Below are 20,060 nucleotides of genomic sequence, written 5' to 3' on the forward strand. Positions count from 1 at the left end.
TATGTACCTAAATTAGGAGCCAAAGCTACCTGTACACTTAATAGAAACAGGCAGGCTCACTCAAAGGGGGCTTCAGTGTTGTCATGTTAGGAACCTCTGTTGACTCTATAAATGGTTAGATGTCTGAAATTAGGTGGTATGAATACCCTCTTGGGTGCCTGATGAGTGAGTTTTGTCTTTTGAGTTCAGTTTTCAAAGTACCCAAAGCAACGTGAGAAACTCTAGACTTGCAGTGGAACCAGGAACTGAAGAATCTGAAGCACAAGATTTCCTCTGAGTTAAAAAAAAAAAAAAGACTTTGGATAATGACTTTGAATTTCAGTGTTCCTTATAGCAGAGTTCAACATGCATTCCTGATCAAATTCAGGATTAAATTCTCATTTTGAATGGGCCCATCTGTTAATATATTAGCTTGTTAAATACCAGAATTTTCCAGGTTTCCTGGCAAGTCATGCTCAGGATGAAGTCTTTCCAACTGTGTGTATTCAAGAATGTGTTTATATATATGGGTATATACAAACACACATGCTCTAGACAGTGTGTAGGTGAGAATGTTGTTACAAAAGAAGGATTCTTCCAAATTATTTATTGCAAGAGACAGTAGCACTCCCCTGCATTTAGACTGCCTCAGTGAATTTTGAAAGATCCTGTTGGACCATAAAGCCATAATGTTTGCTCTGCCTTAGGCATTTTCAAAATTTATTAGTGAAAAAAATGCCAGGTTTCAGAAGTACAATTTTGCCATGCCATGGGGCTCTGTTCAAACCTGGTGGTGATACAAGGCTACGAAAGTCACCATTTCACTTTTGTTGTCTAGGAAGCGTGTCACAGTATCACAACATCAGGGAGACAGGGGTGTCTCAGGGAGCTGAGCTCAGCTGGTACCAAATCACCTCCACTCCTGGAGCGTGTACTGAATTAGGCACCCTTGGACCTTCCAGAGCAGCTGTAACAGAATGGCAATTATGTGCTCTCCCAGCCTCCTCCCTGGACATGTGCTTTCCCCTTCCTCTCTCTCCAGAGGATGGCATTGGCTGGAGTTGCCCCAGAAATATAGCTGGGAAATGAGAAAAAGCGGTGAGGTCTCCTGGCTACAGACCAGACCATACCTTATTTTCTGCAGGCTCCAGCTCATACCCAGAAGCTCAAATAGTTGACTTCTGTGCAGAGGGGAAGAGGCTAAACCTTTCCAGGGAGGTGTGATTTGGAAAGCTTCAGTGGTTGTACATAATATATTTAGTTTTCTTTTTCCCTCTCCCCACCTTTAGAAAAGGAGGAAAGTTCATGCAAAACCAATGTTTAAAGCAAATTGCAAAGCCAGACATGGACAATTAAGGCCAAATTCAGGTTGTCCCTCCAATCACACTTCTGCCCTCTTGTGTGAATGCCCTGTGATACACTTCTGAACTACAAGAGGTCTAGTTTTCCATCTTCAGTGCAGAGGATGGACACACAACAGGACAGAATTAATGAGCAATTTCAATACTGGTATTTCCTAACTTTGAAATGCTTGACTTTAACCTTCCCTCCCTCCGCCGCGCCTCCCCCCCCCCCCCCCCAATGTTTTTTGACTGTACGCTCTGTTGTTATTGATTTCAGAATAAACACTTTACTAGATCTTAACAGAGATATTTCTGTCCCGTACAGCTTCTCTGAAGTTACTGGTTTCATCAGGGCTGAATTTGGCCTGTTACATCTAATGAATTGTATATTCCAAAATCAATATTAATAATGCCAGGTGCCTTTTTCAAATAGATTGTAGACACTCATATAGTCTGTGTAAAGTTCATATGAAATGATACTTCCTTATTCTTTATTCATCCTTTTGGTTAATAAATAATCCTTTAGCTTCTCAGAAGTTGGTTTCTGGGATCCTGTTGGACATCTGTATATGTCATTTAGGAAGCCATCAACAGTAAATCTTTCTTCAAATTTTTGACAGAAAGCCCAGGGGGTTTAGGATTATTTGTTACTTTTCTTTCTGTTTGGGGTTTGTTGTTTGTTGTTTTGGGGTTTTTTTTTAATGTATTTATAACCTATTCTATTGGTGAGTTGCAGTTTTTCACTTGGGAAGCTGTAAAGCAAAAGGTTGTGGCATCGGTGAGGCACTGAGTAGGAAAACCAACCATCCACTTGCTGAGCATCTGCAATTGCTGTGAGGCACCATTTCATATGGGGGATATAAGTGACTCACAGAGGTTGGAGGGACTCATAATTTCCATACTATAACACCGTTTGCTAGGACTTTCTGACTTTTGTATTTATCATTACAGGCAATGTTACACAATGTCAGAGAAAAAAAAAAAAAAAATCCAGCCTTCATAATGTGCTTTCCTGATTGTAAATGGGGCTGGATATCCTGTACTGAAATGTCAGGTTAGATCCTTTGTAAACTCTAAAGCCTGCTCTCAGAATAGAACACTTCTGGAGTGTATTAAATTGGTGTTAATTGAGAAACACATATGCCAATGACATTTTAAGCTACGCTAAATAAAACCAAACCTTTAGCAGGTCCCTATCACAGAGAGATCCTGAGATTTCACTGAACCTGCTGCTGCCGTCATCTTTTTTCCATCTATGCATATGTTGCTTTGCAATGATATATGGTAACTCCTGATGCAAATACCACTCATGCTGTTACAGCTTAAAAGGCCTAGAAATAGAATGCAAACACAATGTCTGTTTTTTTCTGTTCCACGTTATAAAAGCCTATGACCAACAGTCTAAAGTTTGATTCATTTTCCCTGCAGTTTTCACACCAGCTGACTCCAAAACATACGTTTAGCACTGCGAGTCATAAAAAATTCATCGTTTCTTTCTTTTTTTAGGGGGACTAATTCTGCAAGTGTCTCAGGGTTCTGCAGCTCCTGTTGCAGCAGAGCCATAGGTCAGCACCTCAGGAAGGGGCCCGTCCTCAGGCGACCCAGTGCCCAGTAGATCCACTGACTCCACTTCCCAACACAGCTCACCCTTGTATCAGGTCCTAAGCGTATTGGTAAAGTACACGTGCTTTATCTTAAGATAAATAAAGCCATTTGTAAAATGCAAAGCAAAATTGGGGTTGAAGTCCCAATTGTGTCAATATACTCATGGGATGTGGCAATATTTTCTTGCACATTTAACTTGTTACAGAAAAGAAAGGGCAGCCTGGGAGCTACCTAGGGCTGGGTCTCAGCAGCACTCTCCACACTACAGGTCAGTGGAGCAGTGGTGAAATCCTAATGCAGCCACACAAACTCTCCCAAGCTGGCTTTGCAGACCGCTTTTGTTAGAGCAGCTGTCTTCTGCTCCGAGTTAGGGCAAGAGGATGAGAGCCGTTTATGAAGGGTCTGGTACCATTAAGTTGGCATGATATAGCTACGAGTAAAACTCTCAGAGGCAGCGCACTGATTTCCAAGTGACAAAGACCACTACTGCTTTGCCACTCAGTAACTTTTTGTCTTTGAACGAAAAACAAAAACAACCCAGATTTTTTTTGTCAAATAGCTTGTGCAGCATTTTGGGTTTGTGGGTTTGTTTTTGGGTTTTTTTTAAGAGAAGTACTTTTGAAGGTGCACTGTATTGCCACTCCTTGGAAGTGTTCAAGGCCAGGCTGGATGGGGCTTTGAGCAACCTGGTCTAGTGGAAAGTGTCCTTGCCTGTGGCAGAGGCATTGGAACTACATGATCTTTAAGGTCAGTTCCAACCCAAATCATTCTGTGATTCTATGGCTCCCTGCTTTTATGATCAACACTGAACAGACACTAAATCCTTGAAAGGAATTTGGTGTGTGTAAAACCCAGACCTATAGGTGCCTGGCTCCTAAGTGAAGGGGAACAGTGGTCTCTTCCCTTATTGCTTCCTCAGGTGTAGTAACAGGAAGTACCCACCGTCTGCCTCATGCACTGCTTGGAGCAGTGAGGGGGATGCTCCTCTCACAATGGGTGTTAAGCTGTTGCAAAATCCACTTTATCCTTCTGTGGCCCCCAGTACATATTGATTTCTTTACTGTACAGTTTCAGAAGTTCTTACACTTCTGGTGTTTCAGATAGAGCCTTGGGTTGTGGGAGGTCTGGTGGAACTGTGCAAGTGGAAATGTATCATCATGTGGGACATGGTCAACTGGTAGCTATGCTCCAGCTGGGTGCTGGGCTGTGGTGTCTGTCAGGAACAAGGACTGGGATTTATATCTCCAGTTATTTGATAAATGGAAATGAATGAAGCCACTTATTTTTTGAAGAAATATCTCCCAAGCCTTCTCTTGTGTGGGAAGTATTAGACTGTGTGTTGGGTAGTTTCTAATGCAGGATATGTATTTTCTCAGGTCAGTCAGGTTTCCCTGTTCTTGTTTGTTATGTACAGTACAACAGGTGGTTTTAAAGTGACTACGACATCCCACAAAGATGGTAGTATATTTATTTGCATTTCGCAGATGAGAGAACACAGAGTGATCAAGTGTTTATGTAGGCCAGACAAGAGAACCATGGCAGGAGGAAAGAGGATTCTCTGACCACTGATTGTGGATATTGTCTGTCCAGCCTGTCTGTCCTTCCTCCTTGTGGCATGGCAACCCATCACCATCCATTGAAGCAGCTCCGGAGTGGAGGAGACTTGCATGTTGTTGTGGCTAGCCGGCTGTTTGCCACAGTCTCTCGGAGGGTGGCTGCATGCGGAATCTGATTATAACTCACTTAATTGTTCATTTCCTTGTAATTGTTCTTGCTTCTGCCTCTCCATTAATGGTGCCCTATGTTGGCAGGACCAGGAGGGCAATGCTGTGCTACTCTCTTTTCTCCTTTCACGTGTCTCAGACATGATAGCTGCCTTGCAGCCAGCATGTGACCACAGCATTACACACTCTTAATAACTGCTTAAACACACTCTTAATAACCCCAGATTTGGGACTCCATCAGTGATAACACTGTAGATGCAGCACTCAGGCCGTGCAGATTTTAACATTAAGTAGCGTGATCTGTCTGCCTGCTTGTCTGTCTGCCTGTCTATCTGTCTAATGGACCTACACCCATGCTGAAATAGCTTGGGGAAGGTCAGAAGGAGTTCAGGATGACAGAAATAAAAGGTCAATTTTTGTGTGAGTGCATATGTTGCTCCAACTAACTGATGAGGCGTCTTGGCAGGACATTTTGACTTTATTAAAGAGACAGCCCTGTCCATTCAGAAGATGCGAGCGCCCTTCTTGTGAAACATGATTGAGAGTTATTTGTCAGAGGTGACTTTTTTACAGCTTTCCTGATGATAATGTTGCCTCTCATATATCTCTGCTGGAAACCTGCAAATATCTCCAGCAATTCTGCAGGACTTGTTGGAGATAAGTATGATATGCGTGGCAAGGCTTGAAATTTGGTTTGTTTAGTTGGGACATCTGTACATTTGCACACATTGTAAAATAGAGAAAGAAGCCAAGTGTGTGTAGCAGGGCTAAGAGCATCTTGGAGATGTTTCATTCAGTGCCTTTTTGGTGCCGAATACTCTTTTTCGAGTTCAAACGATTTTTTGTAGGTGAGCTGAGTTGTTGAGGGTTTGATGCCCATCGTGATGCTGGGGTCCTGTGCTTTGGAGCCACCAGTAGGAAGGGACCAGTGAGTTTCCAGCAGCAACCCTGCTCACAAAGCGAGCATTAGGCAGTCGGAAGCCCCCAGCAGGGTTAGGGACCAGACAGTCTGTACCAAAGCAGGTCAAAGGGTGAGCTTACTGTTTACTGAATCAGTAAATAGCTAATTATTCAGCTGGGCAACAGGGCGAAACCCCACATGGGATGTAAATCCTGAGCAATTCAGTATTGTCTGGTGGGGAAGGGATTTGAGATCCATGGATCCCTTGCAGTAGCAGAGGGGAGCTCTCTGTGCTTTAAAACCTTTTAGGGTCATTGTACGATACAGCGGAGCCATTAAGGAGCCCTCACGTGCCAGAAGCAGTTTAACAGGCCCAGTGTTGGGCACTTAATTGTGTCAATAATTATTCACGCATTAGCACCAGCTCCTCCTTAAAGTGTGTACTGCAGTGACTCATTAAGTTATTACTGGTATTCATTACCAGTAAAATTAGCCTTTTTTTCAAAGTGTAAAATGTATGTTTTATTGAAAAATATTGCTAGGAGTGCAACAGCTTTGCTTTACTCCCTGCTTGGAAAAGAAGACTATGTGGAGATCAAGCAATATATTTTATCCAAAAAGAGACCCTCAGATTAGGAAGAGTTTTGTGCTTTATATATATAAATATGTACATATAAAAAAGTTGTTCGTTTGTTTTTTTTTTGGGGGGGTGGGTTATGAGAAAATTGGGGTATGAGAGAAGCTACAGTCCCGCCCAGCTTTGGTTGGTCCTGTGTGACTAAGTTTTCTGGTATCACGAGTGAGAAATATACCCAGTGTATTTTGATTAACAAAGTGTTAATGTATACGCAGCTGTCTTTATGTTAAATGCTTCATGGTGCACTTTGTTTCTTTAAATGCTGATCATTTACAGTGAGCGTGTACAGTATATATGCCTGGAAGGAGAGTGATTGTTATACAACTCTTTAATCCGAACCATGATTAAAACCCCTTTTGTTCCTCCCTCCCTGAGTTACTCCAGCCTATCATCTTCTCTGAGAAATCATTTGGCAAGTAGATACATGTGTATTTTAAGAGAATAACTCCTTTAAAAGAATCAGTTTTGCTTTTGTTCTGCTTTTAGAACTTAGTTTTTTGCATTTCAATATACAGCACTCTTCAAAAGGCGTAGGAGGGTCGTAGCCATTTTTTTGCGTGAATAAGGTATAATTGAAATATGATGTATGCAGATATCATCACTTCTACAGCAATTATCTGGATTGTTTATTTAGTGGGAACATACTTTTAAGTAGGGGTTGGTCAGTAGCAATCATGTTGGGTGACACAGCTGAGAGAAATGACAAAGAATAAGGAAAGTCTCACACTGTGAAAGTTCACATTGTGCCCAGAGTGTGTACTAGGGGAATCATTAGGAATTTCAAAGGTGAGGTCCACGGCAGTCTCAGTGAGAAATATGGAAGACAGGAGGCTGACACTCAGATCTTGGGGAGAGGCTGAGGTTTAGCATTCTGTTTCATGTGGAGATGAGCAGTTAATATGGTCCTTGTTGAAACTTGAAACAGCTCTATTAGTAGCTTGATTGGGGAGAGGAGAAGAGACCAAGAGTAAACAAAAAAGTGTGATCTGGAGATGGGCTTAATTGTGCACAATACATCTTGCCTCTGTGCAGCTTATTCTAATCACTCCAAATGGACACACTCACACACACACACACACACACACAAATTTGATCTGCTCAAGCAGATAAAACTGCTATGTGTATAATATTGCCAGGCTGGGGGGGGGGGGGGGAATGGACATCTGTTTAACAATTCTCTATTGTAGACAGGATCATAGAAACACTGTTGCCTGCCTGTCGTGTTCAATCAAAATGAATAAAATGCTGATTTAAAAAAAAAGGAAAAAAAAAGTGAGGTGGAAGAGAGCCTTAAAGTATTTGCTTACACTTTTTTTTTTTTTTTTTTTTTAATTTCAGCAGCATGATGAGGAGGGGGAATCCCAGGGGCAGTGCGGGGTTTCGGGAACACTGAAGGGAAGACTTTGTTTTGTTTTGTTTTGTGTTGGGCTGGGTTTTTATCCTCGGTACAGCCGAGAGAGGCGAACAGCAGTCGGAACTAATTGTAGCTCACTCAGGAAAGTCTTCATTAGCACTTGCCACACATGGTTACCAGATGTGCCGAAGAAGGGGTGGGAGGAGGGGGGAAGGGGTATGTCGAGAATGGGCTACATACTTAAACCTAATAATCTTTCTTTTGTTTTCAGGTCTATTGTGCTGGGGAGGGGAAGAATGGGGAGAGGGAGAAATCCTGGCTGCTTTTTGATGCAGCCAGTCCCTATTAGCTGAATGGCATTCCTTGTCTTGCAGCCTCCTCCAAGGGAGGAAAAAGCCCCTCAATCATGGCCAAGTAAAGAGGGAGTAATTTATTTATATATTTTTAAGGCTATCAGTGAACTATTATTCCACTGAACCCAGCTGAATGTATTAGGATAATCAAACTGGTAAACCACTATTTCTGGACAGCTTGTGAATTTGAGCTTGGGAGTGGGGGAGGCAGGGGCTGTGAGCATGTGGGCTCCCAGAGTATCAGTGGGGCTGTTGAACTATCAGTTCAATAGCAGCAGCATCTCCTTAGTTCTCATGTACTTTGCCAGTGAATGTGAGTTAGACCAGTGATGCCAAGTCCAGTAAGAAGGTAGGAAGAGCTCTGTGGTCCTGTCCATCAGCCCCGAGATGGTCATCTTGGTCAGATGTTTAACCTTCGCCTGTTGCTATTAAAAAATTAAATAGATCTTCCATATACAGTTTCTGTCGCTGCTGCAGACTAAATTGTGGTCTTGCTGCCCACATAGATGATTTTTACAGGAACTAGTGTTAACTTTACTGTAGATGTTACCACAAACATCACTAGTTGCTCCTTAGGAAAAAAGAGTCCCCCTTCCTTTTCTTTTGAGCTAGACATCTGCAGGGGGATCCTGTGCAGGGTGTCCCTGCTGCCTCCCGCTGCTTCAGGAGCACTGCAGCTTCTTTCCCCTCTTAGTACCTGAAACGTTCCCATAAGGCGGACTTTTTTCATACCAGTATCGTCTGTGCTTGAACATCCCCTTTCTTCCCATCCTCTTTATTCCAGTGGTAGAACATCACAGTGTCTGGATGACAGGGTCTAGATGACTCTCTGAGCCCTGAATAATCAGGGCTGAAGGCTTAATTATGGCACTACATGTTATCCACAAGATTTGGCACTGGACATGTGAGAGAACAGCACTAGATGAACTTCTGCTAATTAAGAACTCTGTTTCCTTTCCTTCTCAAGACTGCAAGGAGGTATAAATGAGAAAATCACTTGTGTTAAAGCAAAATGGAAACATTTTTTGAATATTAAATAATCTGAGCTGAACCTAAACCTTTGAGGCTCCAGCCTTGTTTTATCTAGCTCAGTTCACCAGTCTAATCTCATCCTGCTTTGGAGCCTGGAAATGTTCTTGTTCACAATCTCAAAGCAGAGCAGATGTTGCATAAATAGAAAATAGGTTGTGTGCATAACCTAATCTAAGCAGAGGGCACAGGAGGAGGTTTGGATGAATGTAAGCTAATCAGAGCACAGATCTGCTAGACTTTGAGACTTAGGACCGCATTTTTTTCTAGATATATTCAGCTTACCAGATCCCAAATATGCCGCTCACTTTTTCCTACTGCATGGCAACTCCCACTGGGAGCATTTTTAATTTATTGAGAATAGGGTAATGCCTGTCAGCTCAAGCTCACCAAAGCAAATGGCTTGTAAGAATTAATCTATCGCATTCTTTCTTCCATGTCTGACTGACTTCTCCATCCAATGATCTTGTTATTCCAGATCCAAATTAATCAAAGTCCAGGGATTCCTCTTTCAGATTCCCTCAAAGGAAATAATAAACCCTAATCACTTAACTGACTTAGTTGTATCTGTCTTTCCTATTGCAGGATTGTAGAGTCTCCTTTGACCCTGTTGAAATTGGTTGGATCAGCATAACTAGGCAGTCACTGAGTGTATGGCTTCCGTAAAGTATCTTTATTAACTGTCAGAAAGGCCCAAGGAAAAGTTTGATGAAAATTAACCTATTTACCGTCCCAATTTTGCTGTAGCTGCTATACCATCAGTTTTCTTTAATAAAATTAAGTGCCACATTTGCAATTTGTATAATGCTTTCCCAAATTATTTACACAAGAATGAACTGTGATTGTGCCAACAAGCATTATGTAGAGACAATATCTCTGCTTACAGTAATTCACGTTTACAAAAGCCAACACTGCAAACGATGCTTCTGTCAAATTTTCTTTTGGAGATACATATGCATTTATTCTTTTTTCTAAGTGTTACCCACAAAATGAGTTTCACATGTAAGTACCATTGCTTTCATGGTGAAATCACAGCCTTGCACAACAGGTAATATCTTAGTTGATTTTTATTGCCACATATTCCACAAAGATATTAAGTAAAATTTGAAATGAGCCCATTGAGGGCTCAGGTGTTTGTACACACTCAACAGCTTGTTAGTTACTTGGGGCTTCAACAGAACTTAGGAGAAGTGCTTTGGGAAAATTGATATGCTGAAGGTAATTTTAAGACATTCTTCATACCATTAACCTTGTCATTGTTATAATTTAATTATTTAAACATTTTATTCACTTGGAAATGGAAAGCAGAATGATCAGTTTTATTTCCTGCTTTTTGTATATTTGCTCACTGAAGTCAAGGTTTCAGGCAACAAGACAGATATTTTTATGCAGATGCAAAACTAATCAACCAAACGGGAAAATACTCCTATGAGGGTTTCCTGGAGGCCTTGCTGGGGATACTGCAATGCAAATAATATACAATGCAAATAATGAATAATGTAGAATAAGTATTGTAGGACAGTAGGATTCAGTTAAGGACCGAATGTGATCCATGTGAGCTGGTATTACCATCCTTTTTATGATGCTCAAAATTGCATGGTTTTGCTGCCTGGATCTCCTATCATGCCTTTTTTTTCACCCTCACAATGTTCTTCTGTAATATACTCCATCAAAATGCATGTTTCTTCACAGATGATGTCATTTAAGTGGAAAAGATTTGTAAATCCTTCTTTGGTCTCCTGTAGTTTTTGCTGGGTAGCCAGCTGAGCTCAAACTACTTCTCTTTCCAGTATGGTATATTAGTAATCCATATGTTTGGGGGGTTTTATTATATGCGTGTCAACAGTACTGTATACAATTAGAAAGTTTCCAGCATTATTCCAATGTTATGCAGTAATTGCATATGGCAGCACTTTTCTCCCCATGAATTGCAGTTTTTCCAATACAAAGCAAGTGACCGACATGACAGGCAGGAAAGTTTCATTGTAATGTTAGGGAAATCAAGAAGAGCAAGTTTACTGGGGAGAGTACAAATAGCTTTTCTCTTTTCCAGGGTAATGACTTGTAGATAGATATGCAGTGCATCAATATGAGGTCCATCTTTTTGTCACCTCAAAATGAGGTTCCCGTGGCGTGCTGTCCAGGAGGAACCTGCAGGCTGCTCAGGATGCTGGTGTAGGATATTGCAGCCTGGTTTTGTTTGCAGGATTGCATGATGGAAGCAGATCAGCCTGTTGCTCCCAGCCTGCACTGATTTCCAATAAGTTTCAGATACCTATAGTGGACTTGCAGGTCGTGGCTCTAACCTGTGAGGTTTCCAGAAAGGTTTGGGATCTAGTTACCTTCTCCTGCTGGGAATATTTCTACAGCTGAGACCAGAGCAAGGCTAGGTGGAAACTTAGGTTAAAAGGAGGTGCTTGTAATGCATAAAATATCCTGTCATAAATAAGCACACCCTCCCCAGCCCCCCGAGGATAAAATCCCTGTGGGTATTTAAAAGATGTGCGGATGTGGCACTTAAGGACATGATTTAGTAGTGGACTTGCCAGTGATGGGTTAACAGTCGGACTTGATGATCTTAAAGTTTGAGTAGATTTTTTTTTTCCAACATTCAGTGCAATTATGATCATTTTTCATCAAAAGGAAAGAAGCAGCAGCAGGAATAATTCACATCAGTGCATTATCCATTCTTTGAACATCAATGAATTTGAAACAAAATAAAAAATGCTAAAAAAAAGATAACTATTTGAACTATAGGGACAGCAACTTCTAGGTAATTTCTTGACTTCTGTGAGCAAATTTCTTCCAGATTAGGAAATTCAGGATTATTTTAATTTTGATAAAAATAGAATATCCATTCAACAGACAATAAAAGCTGTTTAAACCTGCTAAATACTATGAAATAGATGCGTACAGCTAATTAATGTATGTGTTGAATAGTAATTATGTCATCCTGAGGGATTTACAAATAGAGTCTAGTTAAAATTTGATTCAATCTTCTATCATTCACAGAAGGTGCAAATTATTATTCATTTAGTGCTCTCTGATTTCAGTTCTAAAGGTAATCCAGAAAAAAGGGAGAGGGATTTCTGTTTTATCAGCATTGTTTAAGACCTAAGATCCCTTAATTATCACACTGTACCAATAGTCTGCTACCCAACTTACTGAAGCAGTCATTCAGCTTTGAAACTAACAATTTACCCTCCAAGCAAAGAAAGATAGAAAAAGTGTTTAGTCAGCAAGCAAATATACCAAATTGTATGTTTTGGCTTTTGTTTGTGCTCATGTTTCTGAGCTGCGCAAATGAGAGTCACTTACACAACACCTTTCAATCGGAGGCATCAAGGCAACGGAGGGAGATTTCACCAAAAAAAAAAAAAAAGGCAAAGGTGAAATAAGGCTCCATGGGATCCAGTTCTGTCAAGAACTTCTGGAACCTCTTTCCCTGCTCCTTCTTGTTAAGTAACATTGGTAGACTCTTGGCCTTGCTCCTTTGTGTAATTTCTCATCATAGTAACAACAAATTAGGTCAGATTCACAATCACCTTATTGAGAGTATTGTAGATTCTTTCACAAGGATATTGCTTTTAATGACCTTAAAAGACTTTCTGTCTGGTTTTATCACACTAATTGTCAATCTCTGTAGTTACCAGTAAAACTTGCCTAAAATGAAAAAAAAAAAAAAAGAAAAGAAAAAAGAAGCCCCTCCCCCCAAAAAAAAATTTGTTTAATAAAACATTTTTATGTTTAGAAATGAAAACTGTATCTTTCAAGGAAAATGTGAATTTCCCAAGAAGCCAGAAGAGTCCAGGAGCTACAGTAGTAATGGTGGTAAGGTAGAAACAGGTGAAGTTTCTGTTCTGCCTTATTCCAGCCTCTCTAGCTGCTGGGACTTCTGTCTGTTGGAGCTGTCATGGAACTTTTGTCAAAACGGAGATATTTTCTTGATAATCTTATTTTTTGTTGCACTTTGATTTTTTTCTAAGTAGGAAAAACTTTCCCCCAAAAAATTTCTCACTCAGCCTGTTTCTTCCATTAAAGAAAAAAAATTACAAATCAGACAATGGTCATATTACCAAATATACAAGACATTACTCCAGTTTTTCCATAAAATAAGTACATGTAATCCATGTGGTTATGTTGGCAGTAATTGTTTGGGCTTCTTGGAATGTAACTTCTAGTAACTATCTAGACTGGATATATTTGTTTCATTTTATTGAAGAAAGGTAAATGTTCTGCACCATTTTTTTTTTATAGTACTATTTCCTATTGATATCAGTGGGACCAATTATGTATATTAAAATTCTTGTGTATCCTGCCCTGCTTTATGCCAGCCAGTACTTAGGAGCAGCCACCTCTAAGAGGGAGCGCAGCAGCTGGCCAGCAGCTCTCACAAACGATGTGTGCAATTCTTTAAGCTGAGCTTAAGCAAAGGTGCTGGGGTTCTTTGGAAAAATTATCCAGAAGTAAAACCTAATTTGCTCTGTTCTGATTTTCTCTTTCTAACTGAAGTGGCATCTTGGTAAGGTGAATGGAAGAACCCACATTATCTTTGGTTGGTTGGGTTGGGTTTTTCAGAGAGAGGCAAATGGGCTTGACATAACTGGTTTTCTCTGCACATGCCATCATATTTAATCTTTCGACACAGCTGCTTGCTTACAGTTCAGTTTGGAGTACTAGCTACTAAAACACCTGTAGTCCTAGTTGTTGCTTGGAATCTGGAAGAAAACTGCCATATTTATGTCTTCCTTTTTTTTTCTTGTGCAGACTATTAGGCTGCTCTATAGCGATGGGTAATATTGTAATAGAAGTGGAAAGTGTCCCAGTTCTTAGCAAGATAAGAAAATGTTGTTTCTTATCTGTGATTTGAAAAGAGATGAAGGGTCAGTGAGGCAGAGATACATGAAAGCTATTGTGCACTTGGTAGGGCCTGCAGAGGAGGAATATCTCTCACCGGCAGCTTCTTCAAGTGGAAGGGAAGAGAAAGAGGCAGCTTCTAAGTGAAGGGAGAGGATTGGGAAAAATGTCAAGTAAAATCAGAGAAATGTGTTGGTTTATTTACTTAAAGAAACAGGTACACAGCTTGGAGATGGTTCCTGAAGCAAGCAAGTCAAGTTCAGGGCACCTTTAAATGCTTGCCTGCTGTTGATTCCTTCGGATTTATAAAATTTCATAGGCCTCTTCAGTCTTTAGAGGTAGCTGAGAAACACCTTTGATTTTGAGTGACTGCATGGAAATACAGGGCAGTCTTGTAAACCCCACATGTAACTTAGCTGGGGTTTGCCTTGTCTTCCCACCTGCCTCAGCGTAGCTGCATCAGAGGAGGAAGTGGCAGTTGTGCTGGAAGTGGTATGGGGAAGGTTTTAGGCTATGTCTGTCCCCAGCCAAGAGTTAGATGCTTGGAAGCTGATTTTCTTTATAGCAGGAGCTATAAAATGGTCAAAGTTTGATTTCAAGACACAGCATGCATGTGCCAAACTTGGTGTTAGGGGCTGGTTAGGTCTGCAGCCGCTTGAATAAGTTCTTCTCCCCGCCATCCTCAGCAGATTTGTAGCTGGTTTTCATCTGATGTAAGGTACAGGAGCTGCTGGTAACCTGGTCTGGGCTGGGAGTGGAACAGGCACCCCAGTACCTATCTGTCTCTGCCTTCTTCTGCAGAAAGCAGAATAGAGCTGTCTTGGGTGCTTCTTTTTTTTTTTTTTTTTTTTTTGGTATTACAGTAGCAGCGGATGCTGTATTATATGTTGTATATGTATTATAACAGCACCTATTTTTTCTTGACACACCAGTGTTTGTCTTGCATTCATTTGCACACCATTCTCCAGTCAGCAAGAGGTGCATGTCCTGTATTGAATAACAATGTCTCATGGGCTTGAGGACCAGGGCTATGAAATTAGGCCCATGATTTCATGAGTGAGTGCTAACTGTTGGAGAAAATATCTTATTTGTTCAGTAGTAATTAGAATACATTGGAAATGTATGGCCAGTCTTTCCTATGTTAGACTGAAGGACACAACCTTAACTAGCTTTAAACATGAAAGTTGAAATTCTTCTATGTTCAGCCGATGCAAGAAGTTGAAGCTTCATGTAAACCAGTATTTCAGTATGCTGGTGCAGCCTGAGGGGAGTCTATTTGGATTTTATGGAATTAAGCTCTTTACTTGCCTTAAAGAAATAACATGAATGAATGCCAGCACCAGATCGTAGTTTTCCAAACGCCAGTGAAGATTTTTAAAATGGAGTCAAGGACTGTCTTTGACTGTATTCAGAGGCTACCCTCGTTTATATATATATGCATGAATTATTGTTTCATATCACAGGATAATAATAACTTTGGGTTAAGAATTTATTATAAAGAAGGAGTATCTATCCAAGAGGGTCTTGGGACAAGGAGATGAAGAACTGTTCCACAGCACTTGTAGTAGGAATAACAGGGAAGGACAAACTTGCCCTCTCATTTCTTCTTACTGGATGTGCACATAGGTTGCCTTCTTTTATAGACTAGTAAGTGGGATAAAGTTTTGGAGCTGTAGATTTAAAGCTTAGATCTTACTTTTGCACTGAAGAGTGGAATTAGCTACAATAACTATAATGCACATAAAAACATTTGTTGCTGAGCTTCTAATAGTAACAGATTTCAAAAATTATGCTTATATTTTGGAGCTGGTGGAATATTTGAAAGATTTACTTCTAACAGAATTTGCATTCCATATAATTTGGGTTTAATGACTTGGTGTAACACAGGCAAAAGGGTTTCTGAGTATGTGACTCTCCTTTTCCATGGCACAGTATGTATTTCATCTTAATTTTTGGTTGCATGCTAAGAAATCAATATGTAAAGCAAAAGTGAACAGATACTTAAAAGGAAAGCATCAGAGAAGTTGAATAGTCATTTACTGGGTTAGTATTTAGAGCTGGCATATATTTCTGAGTGGGAAAGGGCTTCAGAACAGGGCAATTCACAAACCACTTCTTCCCCTTCAACAGCTAATTCAGAGACAGCAGGTGTGTAAGCAGCCCCTTGGCAAGAGGACCAAGTGTAGTTTGTGACAGAATTGAGTGGAGATGATCCCAGGATCTTTTCAGTTCACCGAGTGACCTGCAGTTTTATTCCAGCACCTAACACAGGTAAGAGGCTTCTACAGAATCTGCATTTCCCAAGGTGTTTTAATATGTGAATCCTAACCTTTATTCATAAGTGCCTTGATGTTTTGATGCAGTACCAGGTATCAGTACCACGGTTTTGGTTCTTTTATCTGGCTTTAAGGTATCTCCTTTGGCAAAATTATGTCAGAGAGCCATGGAGCATTTGGCAGCAATAATACAGTAATTAATGCGTATACAGAATATGTTTGGGACCAGAATTTGAGACTAAAAGGGGACTGTTACTTAAATCTCTGTATCTCATTTCATATAATTCAGGAGAAATTTGTTTGAGTTAAACAAGAGGTCTACATCAAGGTGTGAAGTGTTTCTGGCTGTTGGTACTTTTTACTGGAGCTGATTCCTGGAGAAAGTAAATTTGTTCCTGAACTGTATCGCTGTTACAGAATACCTATTAAACAACCAACCACAAAAACCCACCAAAAAAAAAAAACTCCAAACAAATAAACAAAAACCAAAACCACACAACCCTGAAAAATTCCAACATGCCTGTTGAAATGTTACGGATCACAGTAGGGATCTGGCTGAGAGAGGGACTACATGCACCATCCAGGCTGGCGCAGCTGAAGCCAGATATGTGGCAAACTGGTGTTACCAGGCTGATGGGCAGAGCCTCTCAAGAAGGCAGTGAAGGCAAGAGTGAACTGTGTGTTGCAGGTCCCCACCCTGAAGCTTATTCCTTGCTTCTTTTCAGTTGCTGCAGACTTTTATACTTGCTTTTGGGCATGAGGTGCCAGGTTTATAGGCAGACCTGGGATTTCCTGTTTTTCTTTATGTAGGATGGACTGTGCCATCCATGTAAAATGCCCTGCCATGCAAGTTACTTGAGAAGTCATGTTCAGTGGGAGCAGGATACATGCTGTGATTCTGCTTGCTGGAGGAACAATGTATTTTAGATCATGAAAACTGGGGGCTGCTTTACTCCATCATCATTTCATTGGGGGTGAACAGCAAGAAAAAAATGTGATTCTATTCTCTGTGGCTTAATTTCAGTCAGAGATAGGACTTCAGGGCAGTAATATCCTTCTTCCTCAGCTAGCATACCCACAGGACCTCTGTATTAAGATGTAGGCAGTGCACTGAATATGTGCAAAGCACCCTATTCTACCCACCTCCCACCCCACCAGTGCTGTATCTTTTAAGTAACTGCATGATGCCAAAGCACAGCAGTATGTGGCTTCTGTTGTCAGAGAAGACCCCCCTTAAAATAAGGAGCTGTCTTTGCAGCTGCATGGGCAGCGAAACCCAGGGTGCTTCCACAGGGCAGCAGCCACAAAAGCCGCTTTCTGACAGAACAGTGTCCTTATTCCTTAATTATTAGCCCTAATGAAGGGGTTTTGTCACTTTTTTTTTTTTAAGGGAAAAAGAAAAAAAGAAGCCAAGAAAGAAAAGCAAAAGAGAAAAGAAATAGCCAAGAAGGAGAAAAGATTGGGAATAGTTGGGATTATCTCTGTGCTGTCTCTCAGGTCCAGTGACAACATGACTACAATGGGTAGCTTTCAGGACTGCATATGGTCTTCCTTCCGAGGGAGTTGATTAAGCGACTCCGGATGAAATTGAAATCCTGTGATTTGACCTTTGTCTGGCCTGGGAGGACTGCAATTCGCATAACAATTTCCTTTTGTTCTTTGTTTGGAGTTATTAATCCAACATGAGCCTCGAATTAATCAGGGGTAGTGCATTGTTACATTTCTAATTCACAGCTCCACTGCTTGTGTCTTTTTTAATTAAGGCCGAATGATAGCAGGACTTAGCCCCTGATTGCAACACTTACTAACCACACATTGAGGGATGAAGAGGCTAAATAGCCAGAATGAGATTACTTCAAGGTTTCACTTAATTGTTTTCTTCCTTTAAGTAAAGAGTACTGAATGAACATTGTTAATGCCGGGCTGGGAGTATTTCTTTTATATATGCGTTATGTGCGTGTGTGTAATTGTGTGTGCAGGGGTGGGGGAGGTTATGAAGGGTGCACCGAGGACTCAGAGCTCTAATGGCTCAAGGGTTTGTAAAATTGAAGCCTTTGGTTATTGATTTAAACCATTCCTCCCACCTCCCCTGGGGGGCAGGGGCAAGAATAGAGGAAGGGGGAAAAGACTTGAAGAACATTAAACTTATGCTAGCTGCATGGATTTTCTTGTATCCTGTGTGAACACATTTGTTTACGTAGTTTTTCTGGCTGTTTGCTAGTGCATCAAAGGTAGAAAATGTAGGAAGATTGAAAGCTATCAGAGATGCCAAAGAAATGTGTTGAGAGACGTAAAGCTCTCCAAAGCCTGGGAGTGGTAATAATGATAATAAAATAAAGGCAAGCCAGTTGTGTCACGCACCAGATTTTGTTCATGCTGAAGGATGTTTGAGTCATGTTTCAAAAGCTGTTTGTAAGTTTGTATTGTCAGAGCAGCTCAGGGCCACAAAGGCACAGGTGCTATTACAGGGGAACAGTGTAGATGATCTCAGTTAGATTCGTGCTGGATAACTCAGACTGTGCCAGGCAGGATGCTGGAACGGAAAATGCACTGAGCACCCAATCTTTCAACATTTATTTGCACAAATAGTTCCATTAGCTTGGAAAGAAAAAAAAAAAAAAACAACAAAAAAACCCAAAACACAGGATTCATATTGCAGGATCAGTCCCAGTGTTTTGGCCTCCTACAGTGCAGTACATTGGATATTATTGGTAAGGAGAAAGGTTAATATTTATGGTTCCAAACCTGCTGAATATACAGAAATCACACTGAATTCAATTTGAGCTGTGTGTCTGCAATATCAGATAAAGCTCTGTAATTGTGGGAAACTAACTTTTCCTGAGTTATTTTATCTATCCAAGGAGCTGGATAGATGGGGAAAGCACTTGCTTGGAAGAGTTAATGTTTCTGTGTAAAATGGTGTTAATCATACCAGGCTGTACAGATACCAAGCTGCAGTTCTGACTCTGGCATAGGATACACAGGGCAGCAAGGCTGTTCCTGCTTTTCTGAATTCTCAGTGTGTGGTGGCTGTTCCACACAGGATTATTTAAGAATGCAAAGATAAAACCTCTAGATAGATTAAGCAAAAATAGGGTCCAAAGGAGAAAGCTCTGAAGGAGAAAAATGCTCCAGGTAAACGTTTATTTCTATGTTTAGAAATCTAAATCGCGAACAGAGTCTGCTTTTTAGATACTTTTAGGCTTCAGATATAGACTGAAACGAACGAGCAATATATCCAGCCTTCCACAGAAATGTATATAGTATCTGGAAACAAAAACAAACTAACGCACAAATCTTCAGGTCTGGCCTTCAGTTGATGCAAAGAAGCACCAGTGACTCCATTTCTTTCCATGATCAGTCATGTCAACACAGGATTTACACTGAATTGGGTTCACAGGTTCAAAGCCATTTTCTTGACTTCCCTGCTCTTTTCTTAGGTGCTGCCTGATCCTGTTTGTCAGGATACTTCTGATAGATTGCCAGCTCCCGTGCTGGGATAAGAAGATGCTCAGCATTTGTTGGAGTAGGGCTGCCTCACTGGCAGTTCAAGTACTTTACACATAATTTTGTTTTGCAGAACCAGTTTTGATGCTCTTACACTGGATAACACCTTATTCTGCAAGTACTCCTATTAAATCAGACTTTGCATGGAGAGAGTAGTATTGAGTCAGTACATCAGAATATGACCATCAGTCACTCATTGTTGGAGATTTCTATTTAAAGACTGAATCCTGCACATTTGTTCACCTTGTTCTCTTTTTCCTAGAAATCTCTGCAGGATGGGGTATGTTTGTTTATAGCAGACACAGTTCCAGAATCAAAACCTATTTTCAGTGCCATTCTGTGTCTTAAATACATAGGCTTTTTATGTTTAATTATTGTTTGAAGGTTTACTGTCATGGATTTAAAGGTGTCACATTATACTTCCAAAGGGTCTCAGGATGGATTGGCACCCCCATGTGTTTCTTGCGTGAGTGTATTGAATGACATCTTAAAACC

General features: G+C 40.7%; 1 protein-coding gene across 12 annotated transcripts in view; it reads left to right on the forward strand.

Annotated features, from left to right (window-relative positions):
- SOX5 (SRY-box transcription factor 5) overlaps positions 1-20,060 on the forward strand; it is a 651,142-nt gene that overhangs the window by 291,510 nt on the left and 339,572 nt on the right. For 11 of the 12 annotated variants that reach the window (XM_065683868.1, XM_065683903.1, XM_065683877.1 and 8 more), the window contains one exon: positions 15,913-16,053. The exons of the other annotated variant lie outside the window; for it this stretch is intronic. The gene's annotated coding sequence lies outside the window, so the exon portion shown is untranslated. The remainder of the gene's footprint in view (positions 1-15,912; positions 16,054-20,060) is intronic. 12 annotated transcript variants of the gene reach the window in all.

Source organism: Lathamus discolor, chromosome 1 (assembly GCF_037157495.1).
Source record: "Lathamus discolor isolate bLatDis1 chromosome 1, bLatDis1.hap1, whole genome shotgun sequence".
Lineage (NCBI taxonomy): Eukaryota > Metazoa > Chordata > Aves > Psittaciformes > Psittacidae > Lathamus > Lathamus discolor.